The 20,045-nt window shown below is 37.4% G+C and overlaps 1 protein-coding gene across 1 annotated transcript in view; it reads left to right on the top strand.

Moving 5' to 3' along the window:
- The first annotated feature begins 14,138 nt into the window (after window positions 1-14,138).
- MCFD2 (multiple coagulation factor deficiency 2, ER cargo receptor complex subunit) overlaps window positions 14,139-20,045 on the top strand; it is an 83,016-nt gene continuing 77,109 nt past the window's right edge. The window contains exon 1 of the mRNA XM_053712242.1: window positions 14,139-14,159. The gene's annotated coding sequence lies outside the window, so the exon portion shown is untranslated. The remainder of the gene's footprint in view (window positions 14,160-20,045) is intronic.

Here is a 20,045-nt window from a genome sequence, read left to right on the forward strand (position 1 = left end):
AAAAATCCTCAGATTCCAAAGGTTGTATATATTTTAGCATCCTCTTATTTTATAATCTACAAATGATTAATAATTAGCTACTACATAATCTCTTAGGTTATTTGTTTAGCCTGATAATTCCTATTAAGTCAACAGCTGGATGATTTCCACCTCACAAAAGTGCAGAACGGCCAAACTAACAAAGAATTCTGCAACATCTAAAAATTCTATCCACAAATGTTTACGAGTTTGCAGACTATGAAAAATCTATCAATTTCTTGCTGTCAAACGCACATCTTTGTATTTTAGTATTGTATATGATATTGTAAAGTGTACATGTCGGCAAGATAATCTGCATAAGCCACAAAAAAATGCTCACACACACACACATATATATATACAGTGGATATAAAAAGTCTACACACCCCTGTTAAAATGTCAGGTTTCTGTGATGTAAAAAAATTAGACAAAGATAAATAATTTCAGAACTTTTCCACCTTTAATGTGACCTATAAACTGTACAACTCAATTGAAAAACAAACTGAAATGTTTTAGGTAGAGGGAAGAAAAAATATAAAACTAAAATAATATGGTTGCATAAGTGTGAACACCCTTTAAGTAATACTTTGTTGAAGCACCTTTTGGTTTTAGTGTATATATATATATATATATATATATATATATATATATATATATATATATATATATATAAAACACAGAGAAAGTCTGGCACTCTCTTGCAAGCAGTAGATTAAAAGCAAAACAGAAGAGTTAGTTACAGCATTTGGCCAAATGGTTATAGGCACAGGTCCACGTCAAGGTCTCTTTCTCCATGGGTCCCTAACTCACAGCCACACAGTGCGTGCAAACAATGGCTGTGTGGAATATAACAATATGTTAAAGGGACTTTAAACCATGTGAAATATTTATGATCAGATATACTGAAGCAGCTACAGAGTTAAAAGGACACTCAAGTCAAAATAAACTTTTATGATTCAGATATTTTTAAGACACTTTCCAATTTACAGTGTTTTTCGATTCACACTTTCTGGGGAACAAGATCCTACTGAGTATGTGAACAAGGTCACAGGGTATACGGATACTAGTCTGTAATTGGCTTATGTCTGTCAAATGATACAGAGGGCCGGAAAATGGGAGAAAAAATACGTCAGAAAAAAAATCTACTGCTTATTTGAAATTGAGAGTAAGTGCTATTGCATTGTCTTTTTATTATGTACTTGTTAATTATGTAATTCCACTGCATTGAGTGGTCCTTTAACTGTATTCAAAACAGCTACAGGAACAGGAATGGGCTTGTCTTTCTCCCATTCTTCACTGGGAGATTGAGTTTTGCTGCTGCCACTTGTTTACCTAGCTTTTTTTTCTAGCAAATACTCCATATACTTTCAGTATATATATATATATATATATATATATATATATATATATATATATATATATATATATATACCGGTATATATAGGTTTGTGCAAGGTAGAGTTATCTTTCAATCACGTGGTGTTGGCAAAAATAAAGATGTTATATTGTATTAATTAGAAGTCACTGCTTAGAGCATTAACACTTTTTTATTTTGTGCTCGATTCCTATTACGAGCCAAAATGTATTTTTTAAAATCACTTTTTACATAATTGATTGATTTCACATATATGGTAAAATTGTGAAGAATGAGGTTACTGGTTTCATAAACCTTTTACAGCAAATAAATTGTGATGATATTACATATAACTTAGTCAGAATCGTTAAAGGGACACTGTACCCAAAAATTTTCTTTCGTGATTCAGATTGAGCATGAAATTTTAAGCAACTTTCTAATTTACTCCTATTATCAAATTTTCTTCATTCTCTTGGTATCTTTATTTGAAATGCAAGAATGTAAGTTTAGATGCCGGCCCATTTTTGGTGAACAACCTGGGTTGTCCTTGCTGATTGGTGGATAAATTCATCCACCAATAAAAAAGTGCTGTCCAGAGTACTGAAACTAAAAAAAAGCTTAGATGCCTTCTTTTTCAAATAATGATAACAAGAGAACAAAGAAAAATTGATAATAGGAGTAAATTAGAAAGTTGCTTAAAATTGCATGCTCTTTCTGAATTACAAAAGAAAAAATTTGGGTACAGTTTGCCTTTAATGGAAGATAAAGGATGTTTAAATGTTAAAATATTTTAAAATATTCTAATTAAAGAAAAAAATTGTTAAAGGGATACTAAACCCACATTTTTCTTTAATGATTCAGATAGAGCAGCAATTTTAAGCAGCTTTCTTATTTACTCCTATTATTCGTTCTCTTGCTATCTTTATTTTAAAAGCAGGATGTAAAGCTAAGGAGCTGGCCCATTTTAGATTTTGGGTATAGTATCCCTTTAACCATATGTATAAATCCAATGCAAGATATGACCCCTGCCTAGTTAAAATATATATGCCTGGGAAAAGGACATTTAAAGAGTTAGCATCCACCAATGGAAACATTTTGATATCTTTAAAAGGAAGAGGGTAGACTGCAATATTACTCTTTGAAAAAGCTAATACATCTGGTGAAACGTACGTCGGAGTGGTAATCCACACATGGACTTACTCATCACAGGAGGTGGGACATTCACTTTGTTCCACAATCTGGAGGAAAACACTGGGTGGCAGTCGCTCCGCCTTTTACATTGATCCGGCCAGTTGCTTTGTCTCTTCCTTGGTGAAGTGGGAGACAGAGACGGTTTTTTCCTGAGAGCTCAGGTATAGCTCTGTATAAAGTAAGGTTTCTCTATACCCTTTGCCTTAAAGGGACATTAAACACCTGATGAAAATTGCTAAAAGCTCATTTTTCCTATTAATAAAAATAAAATAATCACTGCTGTCTATTTAATCTGTTCCTCTTACCTCAAACTGTTGAAAAAGATTGTTTTGAAGTAGAGCATTTATCCAGTGCTTGATTCTACTATGTAAGCTGCCATATTGTAACCTGCGTTACATGGGCACAGTAGTCACATGCTCATGAAGCAGTCATGTGACACACACAGCATATTGTCTGTTACATATATTTTTTAGAGGATCACATCTGTCTGCAGTGTGTGAAGATAAATATTTGTCAGTCAGAGTATAAATGTATTAGACTTTCCAATCTATTTATATACACATAATATGCAGCAAAATTTAAATAAAATTCTTTATAAGCAATATGTTTGTTTTTAACTCCCCCAGAGTTTTTTCTTCAAACTGCCCAAAAGTTTTATGGTCTAAGCAATTTCATTTGCATTAATTGGCTTCAGACACTATTGTGATTGTAAATCATTACAAGCAGCTCCGGGAGGGGGAGAGGGAGGGGGAAGCTCTCACGTATACTCGGCACAGAAGATTTCTGCTTCTCAAGACCTGTCTTGTTTATGTAAAGCACTAAGGGCTGACTCTTGTACTGTGTCTCGGCAGAGGGTGTGACAGGAGCAGATCGCAATGCTATCTAATGAAGACGATAATTGCTTAACGATCACAAAGGCTGGTACTAGTGATGTGCAGTTCATGAACGAATCGTTCATTTGAACTGGTTCTTTTTACTGAACTGTATGAATCAGTTCACCAGACTGAACTGATTCGTTTGTAACAGTTCAGTTCCTGAGTCAACTCAGTCAGATGTAATATGATCCTATAGTGAGGTCTCTGTTATAACTCTGGTTCTGCTATGAATCACTGAGACCTCACTCTAGGATCATATTACATGCTGTTGAATCAGTGTATTGCATCAGTGTACTGTGTACTGTTAACTCAGTGATTCATTAGCAACTGTGTTATTATAACTCTGGTTCTGCTATGAATCACTCAGTTGCTAATGAATCACTGAGTTAACAGTACACAGTACACTGATGCAGTACACTGATTCAACAGCACAGCACTCATATATATGATCCTAGAGTGAGGTCTCAGTGATTCATAGCAGAAGCAGAGTTATAACACAGTTGCTAATGAATCACTGAGTTAACAGTACACAGTACACTGATTCAGTACACTGATTCCAGCTCAAAGGGGGCACCCTGCAGGGTCACAGTAATGCTGTGGTATTCAGGGGTTCAAAGGGTTAACCTTGTAGTTATTTGGGAATCTGCCAGAAGGAATCGATGGTTTATTAAGAGAACACCGTATCTTTATAGTTAATGTAATTGGGACACTTTAATTCTGGGTTGTTGCTTTTCTATGACATGGGCAGTTTAGAATGAGCGGGTTAATATGGCTGGGAGCATAACAATGATGGATATATTATGTTGTAAATAGACGCGCGTTCTAATTGGAGGTGAAGTATAGCAGGGCTATTCCGTCCCCCCTATTCTAGCTGCATTGGTCCTGTGCTTGGCGGATTCGTGCACACTACTGTAGAAGCTTCAACGGCAGCAATCAGGAAGATGCTGGCAGTAGCAGACGCGTGCCTACTTATCAGACCGTTGAAGCTTCTACAGTAGTGTGCACGAATCCGCCAAGCACAGGACCAATGCATCTAGAATAGGGGAGACGGAATAGCCCTGCTATACTTCACCTCCAATTAGAATGCGCGTCTATTTACAACATAATATATCCATCATTGTTATGCTCCCAGCCATATTAACCCGCTCATTCTAAACTGCCCATGTAATAGAAAAGCAACAACCCAGAATTAAAGTGTCCCAATTACATTAACTATAACGATACGGTGTTCTCTTAATAAACCATCGATTCCTTCTGGCAGATTTCCAAATAACTACAAGGTTAACCCTTTGAACCCCTGAATACCACCGCATTACTGTGACCCTGCAGGGTGCCCCCTTCGAGCTGGTGCTATTAGATCCCGGTTAATTAGAGTAATCGAACCGTCCGAAATGAACCGATTCATCAGGATGAACCGAACTTCACATCACTAGCTGGTCAGCCCTTAGTTCTCTACATAAACAGGAAGACAGGTCTTGAGAAGCAGAAATATTCTGTGCCGAGTATACGTGAGAGCTTCCCCCTCCCTCTCCCCCTCCGAGAGCTGCTTGTAATGATTTACAATCACAATAGTGTCTGAAGCTGTTTAATGCAAACAAATTTGCTTAGAGCATAAAACTTTTGGGCAGTTTGAAGAAAAAACTATGGGGGGGGAGTTAAAATTCTTTATAAATAATATGTTTATGTTTTTATTTAATTTTTGTTGCATATTAATGTGCATATAAATAGATGGGAAAGTCTAATACATTTTTATTCTGACTGACAAATAAATATCTTCAAACACTGCAGACAGATGTGATCCTTTAAAAATATATGTAACAGACAATATACTATGTGTGTCACATGACTGCTTCATGAGCATGTGACTACTGTGCCCCTGTAACGTATGCTACAATATGGCAGCTTACATAGGAAATCAAGCACTGGATCAACAATGTACTTCAAAACAATCTCCTTCAGCAGTTTGGGGAAAGACAAACAGATTTAATAGACAGAAGTGATTATTTTATTTTTATTAATAAGAAAAGGTTGTTTTTAGCGATTATTAGAAGACAGCTGTAAGTGTCCCTTTAATTTAAATGGAACTTCACTATATTGTGCATTCTATTTTTTGATGCCATCTGTATTGAAGCCCTGAAATCGGCAGCACATTTAAGAATTTTAAGGACTTTATTATTTTATTATTAGTGCACAGTGTTGTGTTTTAGTAAATATGTGTCTTTAAGGTTTCTAAAATATTGTGTGGCCCCATGTGTTAAGAAGTTGTTCTTGGTCTAACTCATTAGAGCATGTAGTTTTATTACTAGTGATGCTGCAACGCTACATGTTATCTAATAGCATTACTATAAACAATTAATAGGGATACATCAACATACAGGCCCTTCCACCTGTGTTGTAATTGATAAACTAACTAAATTGTACATTTCATTTTAGGATTATGAAACCAGGAGATTAATAATGCAAATAATTATTTTGTGTTGGATTTGGGAGGCAACATTTATAATCTTCAGGGTTATTAAGCCCTAAAGGGACAGTCTATTTTTATTGTTTAAAAAGATAGCCAATCCTTTTATTACCCATTGCAAAGTTTTGCATAACCAATACGGTTATATTAAAGGGATACCAAACCTTATTTTTTTCTTTAATGATTCTGATAGAGCTTTTATCAATTTGTATTCGTTCTCTTGTTATCTTTATTAAAAAAGGAGGAATGTAAAGCTTAGGAGCCATCTCATTTTTGGTTTGGAACCTGGGTTATGCTTGTTTCTTGGTGGCTAAATGTATCCCTTTAATATACTTTTTACCTCTGTGATTATTTTTATCTAAGCCTTTGCAAACTGCCCCCTTATTTCAGTTATTTTGACAGACTTTCATTTTAGCCAATCAATGCTGACTCATCAATTAACTCCATGTGAGAGAGCACAATGTTATCTATATGGCACACATGAACTAGTGCTGTCTAGCTGTGAAAAACTGTCAAAATGCACTGATATAAGAGGTAGCTTAAAATTAGCATATGAGCCTACCTAGGTTAAACTTTCCACAAAGAATACCAAGAGAACAAAGCAAATTTGATGATAAAAATAAATTGGAAAGTTGCTTAAAATTGCATGCCATATCTGAATCATGAAAGTTTAATTCTGACTAGACTGTCCCTTTAAAGACAGGGAATTTCAGAGAAAAAAGTGCAATCACTCCATTTAAACAGAAATAGAGCCTTGAAACTATATATATTTTTCTTAGTAGACAACCCAAAATATTGATCTAGACCCATTTTGGTATATTCCATGTTATTGTTTCGCCACCAAAAGTGATCATATTAAAAAAATTGTTAAATTTTTGCACAAACTTTTTCACTAAAATTATTTACACACAACTACTACAGTCATAAAATAAATGGTTGTAAAAGATTCTCTGGGGTCCCCTTTGTTCAGAAACAACAGAAATAGATGACTTTGCCATTGTTTTTGGGCAATTAGAAGGCCACTAAATGCAGCTGTGCACCTCACTTCTGAAAATCCCAGCACTGAAGGGGTTAATCAGGTAAGTTGTAAGGTTAATTTCTGCTGTAGTGTAGAGATTACCCTCCCACCGGAAACCATCCACCCCCCAATCCCTCCCAAAAACCTCTCTTCCCTTCTTCAGCCCCCACTGGTCAACACCATCTTAGGTACTGGCAAACAGTCTGCCAGTATGAAGTTTAGGGCTATTTGTTTTTTTAAATATGTATAATTTTTTTACATTTTTGTAGTGTAAGGAGCCCTCCTCACCCACCTGCCTCCCTCCCCCCAAACAGCTCTCTAAGCATCCCCCTCTAATAGCCAACATCTTAGGTACTGGCCGCTGTTTGCCAGTTCTCAATTTATAAAATTTTTTATATTTTATTTTTTATTATTTGTATTAAAAAAAAAAATTCTAGTGTAGCGATCCCCCTCAGTCCCCAACTGATTTTCAATAGGGCCCCCCTCCCTCACCCATTTCTGTAGTGTAGCAGCCCATCCCTCCCAAAAAAACCTTTTCTGTAGATAAGGAATCCCTACCCTTTCTCCAATCCCTGCCCCGATGCTCCTCTCTCCTTGAAGGCAGCACCGCAAGCCAATGCAAACAGTGATACAGTAATTTTTTGCATCGACGATCTACCTTCAGTGCTCCTTTACCATATGAAGGCTGCGGTCTTAGCTGTAAGAGCTGACAGCCGGGATCACAGCATGAGCCAGAAGGTTGGATGTAGCTACTACAGCAACATGGTACGCTGAGCAATTTACCCTGTGACGAAGTAGCTACATCCTGGTGGCTTAAGGGGTTAATAGCAGAAGTTCAGAAATCGCTATCTACCGAAAACACCCACAAGATCACCCTCCCTAAAAAATGGGCTGAGGATCCCATAGCAGGCCCAAATGTCACGATCTCTGAATTACAGCTCAGGTGATAAAATCAGCTGCTCAGTAATTGTGGTTGTCATTAAAGGTAATGTTGAAAATCTGGCCTAGAAGGTTTTTCTGAGGAATGAAATTAAAGAACTGAGATTAAAGAGTGGAGAATAGGATGGCTTGAGAGCCGAAAGAAATTTACGGTAGTAGTTTTGTAGTCGTTTACAATATTTTATTAGCGTTCCCAAAGTAACTCCTTGCCCAATGTGCTTAGAGGAATATTGCTGAACCTCAATGACGAGGCCCAAAGAAGGCAGAAACGATCGTCTGGGATTGTCATGTTCCTTGTTCAGAGAAGGATTTAGTTGTATTTTGGAGCTGGACTGATCTTGTTAGGCAGGTTCAGACTGATATATTTCAGTAAAGTTCTCCTCTGTGAAAAGCACAATTGGGCTAAAAGAGGCTGCTCCCAAGTGGTAACTCACCATAGAACAATCTACTGAGCTGTTGTTCTTTCCTTGTTGAGTGCTTCTCTTCCAGTTTGTATTTGCATAATGACCCTGGGGAAGTCTACCTAAGGGTGATGGGGAAACCAAATGTGGACTCCTTGGCCAATGTGCTTAGAGGAATATGGCAGTATCTCACAGAAAAGGTCCAAAGAAGGCCGAAATGATCGTCTTGGGGTTTGTCATGTTCCTTGTTCAGAGAAGGAGTGTCTGATAATTTGGGGCTGGACTGATCTTGTGAGGCAGGATCAGGGTGACATACTTCAGGAAAGTTCTCCTCTGTGAAAAGCAGGATTGGGCTAAAAGAGGCTGCTCCCATGTGGCAATTAGCCATAGAACAAGCTAATGAGCTGTTATTTGTTCCTGAGAAAGCACTTCTCTTTCTGTTTGTATTTTCATAACGACCCTGGGAAAGACTCCCTAAGGGTGATGAGGGAAAGCAGACATGGACTCCTTGCCCAATATGCTTAGAGGAATATGGCTGTACCGCACTGACAAGGCCCAAAGAAGGCCGAAACGATCATCTGGGGTTGCCATGTTCCTTTAGAGAAGGATTGCCTGGTATTTCAGGGCTTAACTGACCTTGTTAGGCAGGATCAGACTGATATACTTCAGGAAATTTCTCCTCTATGAAAAGCACAATTGGGCTGCTCCTGGGTGGTAACTCACCATAGAACAAAATGAGCTGCTGTTAATTCCTGGTTAAGCGCTTCTCTGTTTGTTTTTGCATAATGACTCTAAGGTTGATGAGGGAAACCAGAGCGCTTCTCTTTCTGTTTGTATATACATGTGCAAACAGCAAATAGAGAGTAGCAGCACCAAATGTAAATTTTCAATAGCCTTTAATTCGAGACATCACAAAAAACAAGAAACGACGTTTCGGTCAGCACCTGACCTTAATCATGTTGTATATACATATGTCCACAACCACTCTATATAAAGCCATAAGAGGAGGAGTCTAATACCTGTACAGGTGTTTCAAATTCTGTTAACCCATCATCTACTGACAGGAGAATATTTTCCAGACTCCATCTAGTGGTTACAGGACTACTCATCTTACAAATATATTAACCTGAAAGACACTATATATATATATATATATATATATATATATATATATATATATATATATATATATATATATATATATATATATATATTAGCAATCTCCTTAACATTAATATTCTTTTATTAAACAATTAATCCAAAGTCATTTAAAAACAGCATTCTAGTAGCAAAGTATTTATATTAAATTCAATAATACTTTTTCTAAAAAACATTTACAAAGTGACATTCCAGTCTATCTCCCTATTCATCCCTAGTGGAATGAGAGCATGATGGGTATATATCCAATATGTTTCCCTACACTTTAGGATTTTTTGCCTGTCTCCCCCTCTCCTAGGTCTCTTAATCTGTTCAATAACCTGGTATCTTAGTTGTGAAAAAGTATGTCCTGCTTGCAGAAAATGATTTGAGACCGGAGCATCCCTGTTCTTACACCGTACATTAGATTTGTGTTCAGTGATTCTATCTCTTATGCTACATGTAGACTCACCTATGTATATTTTCGAACACGGACACTTCACCAGATAGATCACATATTCTGAATTACATGTATAATAACCAGGAATTTTATACTTCCTTCCATTTAGTGGGTGAGTAAAAGAATCACCCTTAATAATGTTATTACAATTACAGCATCCCAAACAAGGGAAGCATCCCAGTTTAGGGGTAGATATATATATGTCTGAATCAGTTTCCTCTCCGGGCCTAGATCTGCTCTCACTAATTCATCTTTTAGATTTCTACATCTCTTATATGCAGGCATAGGTGGCTCTTCAAATTCTTCAATCTGGGGGTTAAGATATTTGATTATAGACCAATGTTTTCTAATGATGCTATTCACATCTTTACTAAGGGGGTTGTATTGGGAGACAAAAATCATCTGTTTGTTATCCTGTTTATCCTTCAATTTCATCTCTCTAAGGATGGAACGTCTGGGAATTTCACTGACTTCTCTAATTTGTTGCTGAACAAGCTGCTTTGGGAAACCTCTCTCCAGAAAACGATCACCCATCTCACTTAATCTAGTCTTTACCATATCCTCATCAGACACTATCTTTTTAACCCTAAGGAGTTGACTTCTGGGTAAACCCCGAATAAGAGGGAGGGGATGGGCACTTTCATATCTCAGTAAGCTGTTCCTATCACTATCCTTTCTATATAGATAAAAACGCCACTGAATCTTCACTATGTGTCAACTTAAATTTAATATGTCTCATGGAGATATTGAGTTCAGCCACAAACTCAAGCAGGGAGTCAATGTCGTCCCACCATATGCCAAATACATCATCTATATATCTAAACCAGCATAACCCATACTGTAAAAAAGTTCTATTGGTAAATACAAATTTTTCTTCCTATATATTCATGAAAATATTGGTATATGTGGGGGCGACATTCGACCCCATTGCTGTCCCCTGGCACTGAATAAAAAACTGATCCTGGAAGAGAAAGTAATTACAATAAAGGATAAGCTGTAACAATTCCAAAAAGTTTTTACATTGGAGCTCAGAGAACATCCCATTAGTGCTAATAGCTTGTTTTATGGCACCTAATCCACTAATATGAGTAATTGATGTGAACAAGGTATTAACATCCAGTGTATAAAGGATGAATTTATCACTCTGTATATCCAGCTCTTCTAATTTAATAAAAAAAAAACCTGTATCTTTGATATATGACATTGACTCAGTAGTAAGGGATCTAAGGAGTTTATCCAAATATATAGACACATTTTTCATGATAGAATTGGTACTCGCTACAATAGGGCGACCTGGGGGGGGGTCTCCCTGCTTTTATGTATCTTGGGCAATATGTAAAATACTGGTGTAGAGAATGTTTCCTGTATTAAAATTTTTTGTTCTTTCTCAGTAATCAGACCATTACACATTGCCTTACTGATACATTTCTCCAATTCTCTCTTCACTTCAAATGACGGATCTCTATCCAACAATTTATAGATCTCCCTATCTTGGAGTTGTGTTTAATTTCCTGGACATAGTAACTTCTATCTAAGATAACTGTGGCCTGCCCTTATCGGCTGGCTTGCATATAATATCTTTATTACCCTTTAAATCTAACAGGGCTCTGGTTTCCCTCTTAGTGAAGTTACTATGCAGAAATTTATGTCCCCTGTTTGAGACCCTATTTTTGTATTTCAATGCATCAACATCTCTCAGAACTAGTTGCATAAAGGTTTCAACACTATTATTGCATGTTTTTGGGTTAAATTTACTTTTCACTCTAAGGTTCAAGTTATTTAATGATAAATTATTACCAGTCTGTGTTTCAGCCCCTGTCATGGGATTAAACCCCTGTAGTGACTGTAAATGTCCAAAGTGAGTTTTCAATTTGATATTACGAAACAATGCATATAGGTCCCTTTGTAGTTAGTAAAAGTCACATTTAGATAAGGGGCAAAAAGACAACCCCTTATTAATCACTTCTCTCTCCATCTCAGTCAAAACATGTTTGGAAATATTTACCACTAGTTCTGCTTGTTCCTGTTGCGGGTCATCCTCTGTGGTTTGGATTCCTTGGGACCTGTATCCGTTGCACTTGTGGCGATGTTTCCGGCCGCCTCGATGCTTCCTTCTGAGTCCCCCGATGAGTTGTTGGTTGATGACGTGGAGCTTGCGCCTGTGTTGCGCATGTGACGTTTTTTCGCCGCCAATTGGTCACTCCCTGTTGCCGTGGGGGGAGTCCCTGGACCATCTGTACACCATACCATTATGGTAATCATCCTCATCTCTTTGGAACTTCTGGCGTTTGCGAGCCTCTATTATCTTTTTCAGCTCCGCAATATTTGTATTTACAGACGTCAACAGTTTGTCCATATCCTCGGTGGACAACATGGATTTCAGGGCTCCTTCAAGACGTGCTAGCTCCTCCTTCTGTGCATTCAGGTCCCGCTGCAGGAATTCCACCGTCAGCACCAGGAGATCAAAGGAGCATTTATTTAAAATATGAGTACATTTTTCATAATATTCCTTATTTTCTCGCATCAATGAAGGTCTCACATTCATGCGAAGGCCCCTCGGTATCCGTCGCACCCTATGGTACTCTGCTATGGTTGTGGTCTCTTTAGTTGATGTTTCCATAGGTGGGGTCTGGAGGAAGTTTCTTGAGCCTCGCACTAGAGTGGTAATTTGTGCGGCTTCCAAGTCACTGTATGTGAAAGTCTGTGGTTCTATCTCATTCATATTTTTCTCCATGGTATGCAGGCTAATATGTGAGTGCACGAGCCAAGTGCAGTCAATGACTTAATACAGTGGGGGAAAAAAGTATTTAGTCAGCCATCAGTTGTGCAAGTTCTCCCACTTAAGAAGATGAGAGAGGCCTGTAATTTTCATCATAGGTATACCTAAACTATAAGAGACAAAATGTGGAAACAAATTCATACAATCACATTGTCTGATTTGGAAAGAATTTATTTGCAAATTATGGTGGAAATTAAGTAGTTGGTCGATATCAAAAGTTCATCTCAATACTTTGTTATATATCCTTTGTTGGAAATGACAGAGGTCAAACATTTTCTGTAAGTCTTCACAAGGTTGTCACACACTGTTGCTGGTATGTTGGCCCATTCCTGCATGCAGATCTCCTCTAGAGCAGTGATGTTTTGAGGCTGTCACTGGGCAACACGGACTTTCAACTTTCTCCAAAGGTTTTCTATGGGGTTGAGATCTGGAGACTGGCTAGGCCACTCCAGGACCTTGAAATGCTTCTTATGAAGCCACTCCTTCGTTGCCCGGGCAGTGTGTTTGGGATCATTGTCATCCCTGTTAAACGTGGCAAAACTATGGTCTGTACGGGCTATGGCTTAAAGAAAATATATACATGCTTTGTATCTATGCTTTAAGGAGACATTGAGTATTCTTATTTACATCAATATACTTACCACTAGGTACTAAAACTCTGCTGAGGCTATGAAACAAATATAACATTTTCTAGAAAAAAAATTAAGAATACAAATCTTTTAATCTATTTGCTAGACAATTATTTCCATGGATGAATACATTTTATGGATTTTTTTTATTCCCCAGGGCGAGTTAAAGTTGGTCTTTCTGATAGTTTAGCCATAGTAAGTAAAATGTGTTTTGGTTCTGTCATGAAACCCCTATTTGTTTAGGCTTATGATATTTTGCATATTTGTCAGCTGCATTGACCATGGGATCAGTGGAGGCTCCTCCATATGTGCACTGTCGCACGTGAACCCCCAGGGGGCAGAGGAGGGGGGGGGGAAATGAGCAGAAGAAAAAAAAAATGAGAAAAAAAAATGATGAAAAATTTTATTTTTATTTATATTATTTTTATATTATATTTATTAATAAATGTATTATTTTCCTGTGTGCTGTCTAACTATCATCATGCATATTAGGCTAATAGGCTGAAACCTGAAAGTGGAAAGGGCTGTTTTGCCTATACTTCTATGTATCGCACATGCTGTGCAGTGCGATACATTGAAGTATAGGCAAAAGCACTTTCCACTTTAAAACTGCATTGACTGCAGCGCCACCTAAAGGCCAGCCCATAGCCTTCCTGTTCGCACAGCTCTTAGTGTGCGGGAGCCAGCTGTCACGTGACACTCGCACACTAAGAGCTGAGCTGACTATGTGTGTGGGAGGAGGCAGGGGTGTAACAGTTACTCCGTAACTACACAACTACTTCATATGCAGTCGCCATTGCTCAGAGCTAATCTCATTCTTCATTTATCTTTATCTTGACCTCTGGTTGTCTTAAGTTGGTGGTCCCATCAGCTGCAAGCATAGAAGTAACTCAAGTAAGTAATAATAGTCCTGACAGTGACTTCAATAATACATATGATAAGCCTTGCCGAAGTTGCGCTGCTAGTTTTCTGTGGGCGTGATCAGGGGGTCATAACGGTGTCACCAAAATGAAACTATTTCATTGATCTTCTTAAACAGTAGCTGTGTCTGCCTTTTGTTAACACACAGCCATCCCTCCTCCAGTCCTACTCAGTCATCCACAGTCCACCTTATCTCTCTCTGGCATTGCTTTTCATTATGACAGGCAGACAGTTATACTCAGAACAGTGGACGGAGCTTCTGTTGTGCTTGCCTGCATACCAGGAATACCAGTGCAACTTTGACTGGTATTCCTGGTATGCAAGTAAGCAAAATAAACACTCTGTTCATTGTGAGATCAGATTGCTGAATAATAATGCCTGGCTGTCAATAATACTGCCTGTCATGAGAGGCTCCTGTTGTGTGTTTTTTATACAGGAAGGAAAATGTGTATAAAGATTAGTGGATTGGGAGTTGATTTTGTGTTTAAAATCCCTATGTACAAAGATAGTGTTTGCACATGATGATATATATATATATGTGTGCATATATATGTGTGTATATATATATATATATATATATATATATGTGTGTGTATGTGCATATATTATATATGCACACACATATATATATACAGGGAGTGCAGAATTATTAGGCAAGTTGTATTTTTGAGGATTAATTTTATTATTGAACAACAACCATGTTCTCAATGAACCCAAAAAACTCATTAATATCAAAGCTGAATAGTTTTGGAAGTAGTTTTTAGTTTGTTTTTAGTTATAGCTATTTTAGGGGGATATCTGTGTGTGCAGGTGACTATTACTGTGCATAATTATTAGGCAACTTAACAAAAAACAAATATATACCCATTTCAATAATTTATTTTTACCAGTGAAACCAATATAACATCTCAACATTCACAAATATACATTTCTGACATTCAAAAACAAAACAAAAACAAATCAGTGACCCATATAGCCACCTTTCTTTGCAAGGGCACTCAAAAGCCTGCCATCCATGGATTCTGTCAGTGTTTTGATCTGTTCACCATCAACATTGCGTGCAGCAGCAACCACAGCCTCCCAGACACTGTTCAGAGAGGTGTACTGTTTTCCCTCCTTGTAAATCTCACATTTGATGATGGATCACAGGTTCTCAATGGGGTTCAGATCAGATGAACAAGGAGGCCATGTCATTAGATTTTCTTCTTTTATACCCTTTCTTGCCAGCCACGCTGTGGAGTACTTGGACGCGTGTGATGGAGCATTGTCCTGCATGAAAATCATGTTTTTCTTGAAGGATGCAGACTTCTTCCTGTACCACTGCTTGAAGAAGGTGTCTTCCAGAAACTGGCAGTAGGACTGGGAGTTGAGCTTGACTCCATCCTCAACCCGAAAAGGCCCCACAAGCTCATCTTTGATGATACCAGCCCAAACCAGTACTCCACCTCCACCTTGCTGGCGTCTGAGTCGGACTGGAGCTCTCTACCCTTTACCAATCCAACCACAGGCCCATCCATCTGGCCCATCAAGACTCACTCTCATTTCATCAGTCCATAAAACCTTAGAAAAATCAGTCTTGAGATATTTCTTGGCCCAGTCTTGACGTTTCAGCTTGTGTGTCTTGTTCAGTGGTGGTCGTCTTTCAGCCTTTCTTACCTTGGCCATGTCTCTGAGTATTGCACACCTTGTGCTTTTGGGCACTCCAGTGATGTTGCAACTCTGAAATATGGCCAAACTGGTGGCAAGTGGCATCTTGGCAGCTGCACGCTTGACTTTTCTCAGTTCATGGGCAGTTATTTTGCGCCTTGGTTTTTCCACACGCTTCTTGCGACCCTGTTGACTATTTTGAATGAAACGCTTGATTGTTCGATGATCACGCTTCAGAAGCTTTGCAATTTTAAGAGTGCTGCATCCCTCTGCAAGATATCTCACTATTTTTGACTTTTCTGAGCCTGTCAAGTCCTTCTTTTGACCCATTTTGCCAAAGGAAAGGAAGTTGCCAAATAATTATGCACACCTGATATAGGGTGTTGATGTCATTAGACCACACCCCTTCTCATTACAGAGATGCACATCACCTAATATGCTTAATTGGTAGTAGGCTTTCGAGCCTATACAGCTTGGAGTAAGACAACATGCATAAAGAGGATGATGTGGTCAAAATACTCATTTGCCTAATAATTCTGCACTCCCTGTATATATATATATATATATACACACATATATATATATGCACACATATATATATATATGCACATATATATATATATATATATATGCACACACATATATATATATATATATATATATATATATATATATATATTTGTGTGTATATATATATATGTGTGTGTGCATATATATATATGTATGTGCACATATATATATATATGTGTGTGTGCATATATATATATATATGTGCGTGTGTATGTATATATATATATCAGAGCCATCTGGTGGGTGGAGCTTAGCCATATGGTGGGTGGAGCTTTATTTTAAGGGGTGGAGTCTAGTGCTCCCCCATCTTCAAAAGTCACCAGCCGCCACTGCATGGGATTAATTCATGCAGGAGGCATCACAGTACTATCTGCTTTCCCTATAAAATGTGGAATGATGAGACTGTGACATTCTCTTAGGGACTCCTCTTCAGCTGCTGTTTTGGAGATTCCCTATCTTGATAGCTGGTCACTAGGTCCTCCACCATAATGGGCAACCTCTGGTGGGTATGATGTCACAGGAAATGGGGAAGTGTCCAGGAACAGAGACACTTCCTCACTGTAAGAAGTGCCAGTGGGGAGTGTCTTTTGGAGACCACATCCAAAGAGGGAAGTCTACCCTTTCAAATGAGGAGTTGCATGTCTCTAAAGTATGTGGGTGATTGCGAAAATATGATCACCATCAGAAAAAATCCCCTAACTCCACCTCTATTTGACCTAGAGGAACAAATAACCCCTTATTTAGAAAGGGAGCAGTCTTTCAAATGAGGGGTCATTTTTCCCAAGGTAAACCAGTGATATCCCCCCCATTTCCACACAGAGGGTATGAAACCTCATTCTTTTGAAAGAGGGGAGTACTCTTTCTCAGGGACATACCCTATATTTCTGTGCACATGCAATTTTAAATAACTTTCCAACTGACTTCTATTATTAAATTTGCTTGATTCTCTTGGTATCCTTTTTTGAAGAGTAAATCTAGAAAGGATCAGGATTGGGCATGTGTCTTTAGCAATCTATGCCAGCAGTGTTTGCAAATGGTCCTTAAGGGCTTATGACCAGCGTTGTACAGGGTACGGCACTAGTCGTTAAGGAGTTAAAACTTTATCAACACATACCATATGGTTATAGAAGTAAAAGAAATAAATCCATGCCAATGTGGCTAAATAAAAATGTGTTAAGAGAAATTAGGAAAAAAAAATGTAGGGCATTTTAATTATTCAAAGAAAATAGTACAGACCCAATATACCAAATATATAAGTAATGTAACAAAGCAAGCAAAAAAGCAATCATATTAGCCAGAATTGAAAGATTGATTGCAAAGGATTCTAAGTCAAACCCTAAAAGGTTTTTTACATACATTAATAGAAAAAAAAAAATCTAAGGACAGTATAGGTACATTAATGTGAAGGATAGCATGATTAGCAGTGACAGGAATAAGGCTGAGGTACTAAACCAATTCTTTTCTTCAGTATACACAAGAGAGGAACCAATGGGGGATACTTTAAAACAGACAAGAAGATAAAAGCCCATACTATTAACCGGGTTATCTCTAGAGGATATGATTGGAGTCCCCCAAGCGCCTATCATACGAAGGCAAAGGGGATTAACAGAGACGATTAATAATCGGGATAGAGAAATTACTTAACACTCGGACAATTGTGGTTATACAATGTCAAATTTTAAAACTTTAATAATACAAATCATATATCTGGATGTACACAATAAATATCAATGTGTGCAATAAATATCATGGATCCATGAGACATTTACAGATAAAATAATACAATAAAAGCAATACTTTAAAAAAGATACAATACAAATGCAATAAAAACAATAAATTGGAGTATCATATAAGGTCCTCAGACACTGTAAAAACACTCAAAATGACACTGGGAGTGAATGATAATGTAAACAAACACAATGAAAAGATGTGGAGAAAAAATGAAAATTATAAAAATGTCGAGAAGCGTGGAAAAAACGGGTGATTGGTGAATAAAAAATATGAAAATCCTTTTAAATATGTAAAAATCCTTTTAAATAATCTAGTCCATAGAGTTCATCATGAAGTGTGGTAGACTTAGAATGCAAAGAGGATAAATATTGCGTGTAGATTTTGCGTGTAGAGGTACAACAATAAAAAATAGAAAGTAGAACCAATATATATAAATCCAGTGATAGTCAGGGGAGGTGTAGATCCACCTTTGAGAGGATGAGTTTGGAAAGGTTTGTGTAGAAACAAAACTAGTGAAGATATCCGAATCACACAGTAGTGAATAATGGTATTAGCAAAAATAGCAAAAAAATCAAAATAATAGTGACAAAAAATAGTGACCAAAAAAATGGGTGCTTGCAGCTAAGGGGTTCCTAGAAAATACAGAGTGTGAACTTCTGAAAGACTCCAAGTGTATGGTGAACCGGATATCAACCTAAAAGGAAATGAAAAACAACATAGCGCAATAACGTTTTCACAATAGGGGTAGTAAAGGAAACAGGCTTACCAATCGGTCAACGCGTTTCGGCCCGTGATAGGCCTTTATCAAGACTGATTGTAAGGTAGGATTGGTAGCCTTTTAAAGCCCAAGGACCGGAAGTATTACATTGATACGCTTCCGGTTTCCTTTGTTAAGGCATAAAACATAAAATAGTTAAAATTATTAAAATTAATTATAAATAGATTTCCGTAGAATATCGGACTTTGTTATGTCCGTTATTTAGACCTTCTGATTGGTCGTGACGCCATAATCGGCGTCTGAGGGTAGTAATTGGTAAATACTATTACAGACTAGGGGCAAAATCTTCCCTTCTATATTTAATAAAGGCTTATAGATATTGATCACCATCATTGTTAAATAGAGTGAATGTCGACCCTGATCGTTATAGTGTTTACTTCACTACAGCGGTGACTTTATTTTTTAGAAAAGGAAACTTTAGGTGTGTGTGCACTTGATATTACGATTGGGCAAGTTTCTGTGAGTTGATAGATTATGATCTTAATTTATTTGCATGTGATGTGTTGATAAGTAGACATTAGTCCTAGTTAAGTTTACGAAGCTAAATAGCTTAAAAGAAATCTTTTGAATGAGAAGGTTATATCTCTATATCAGTCTCTCTAATTTCAATTGGAGGAGATCGTGGGTGTGAGAGCGTTTAATCGTGTGATTGGACGAACTTTGCCTGTATTGAAATATTTATTACGTGTTGATAGTATAGAGCGAGTAGGGGAAAAAGGGAATAATAAAAGGTTCAGAGGCACGATAGTGTCATAATATAATCTCATCATGAAGTTTCTAAGAGGATTTTGCAATTAATCTATTGAGAGATTTATCGGAGTGATTACAGACTTATTCGAGGAATTAAATAGTCGACGCTGTTAGCTTTACCAGGTTATGCTATTGACTTGTCTGCCTGGTGTACATAGTTCTTTTGAATATTTCTAAAGATACTCATACTATGTTATAAGAATGCCATTCAAATATATATCTCTATTTAGTTATAAGAATGCCATTCGAATGTCTATCGGTTTAGTCTTATATATCCCAATATAGAAAGGAGGTTTGTCGGTTACAAGGATAGAGTATATATTTCCAATTGCATAAAACGTGTTGAATAATAAAATACTAAAATCGATTCGGGGGACCAATTT

This window comes from Bombina bombina, chromosome 4, assembly GCF_027579735.1.
Source record: "Bombina bombina isolate aBomBom1 chromosome 4, aBomBom1.pri, whole genome shotgun sequence".
In the NCBI taxonomy this organism is placed as follows: Eukaryota; Metazoa; Chordata; class Amphibia; order Anura; family Bombinatoridae; genus Bombina; species Bombina bombina.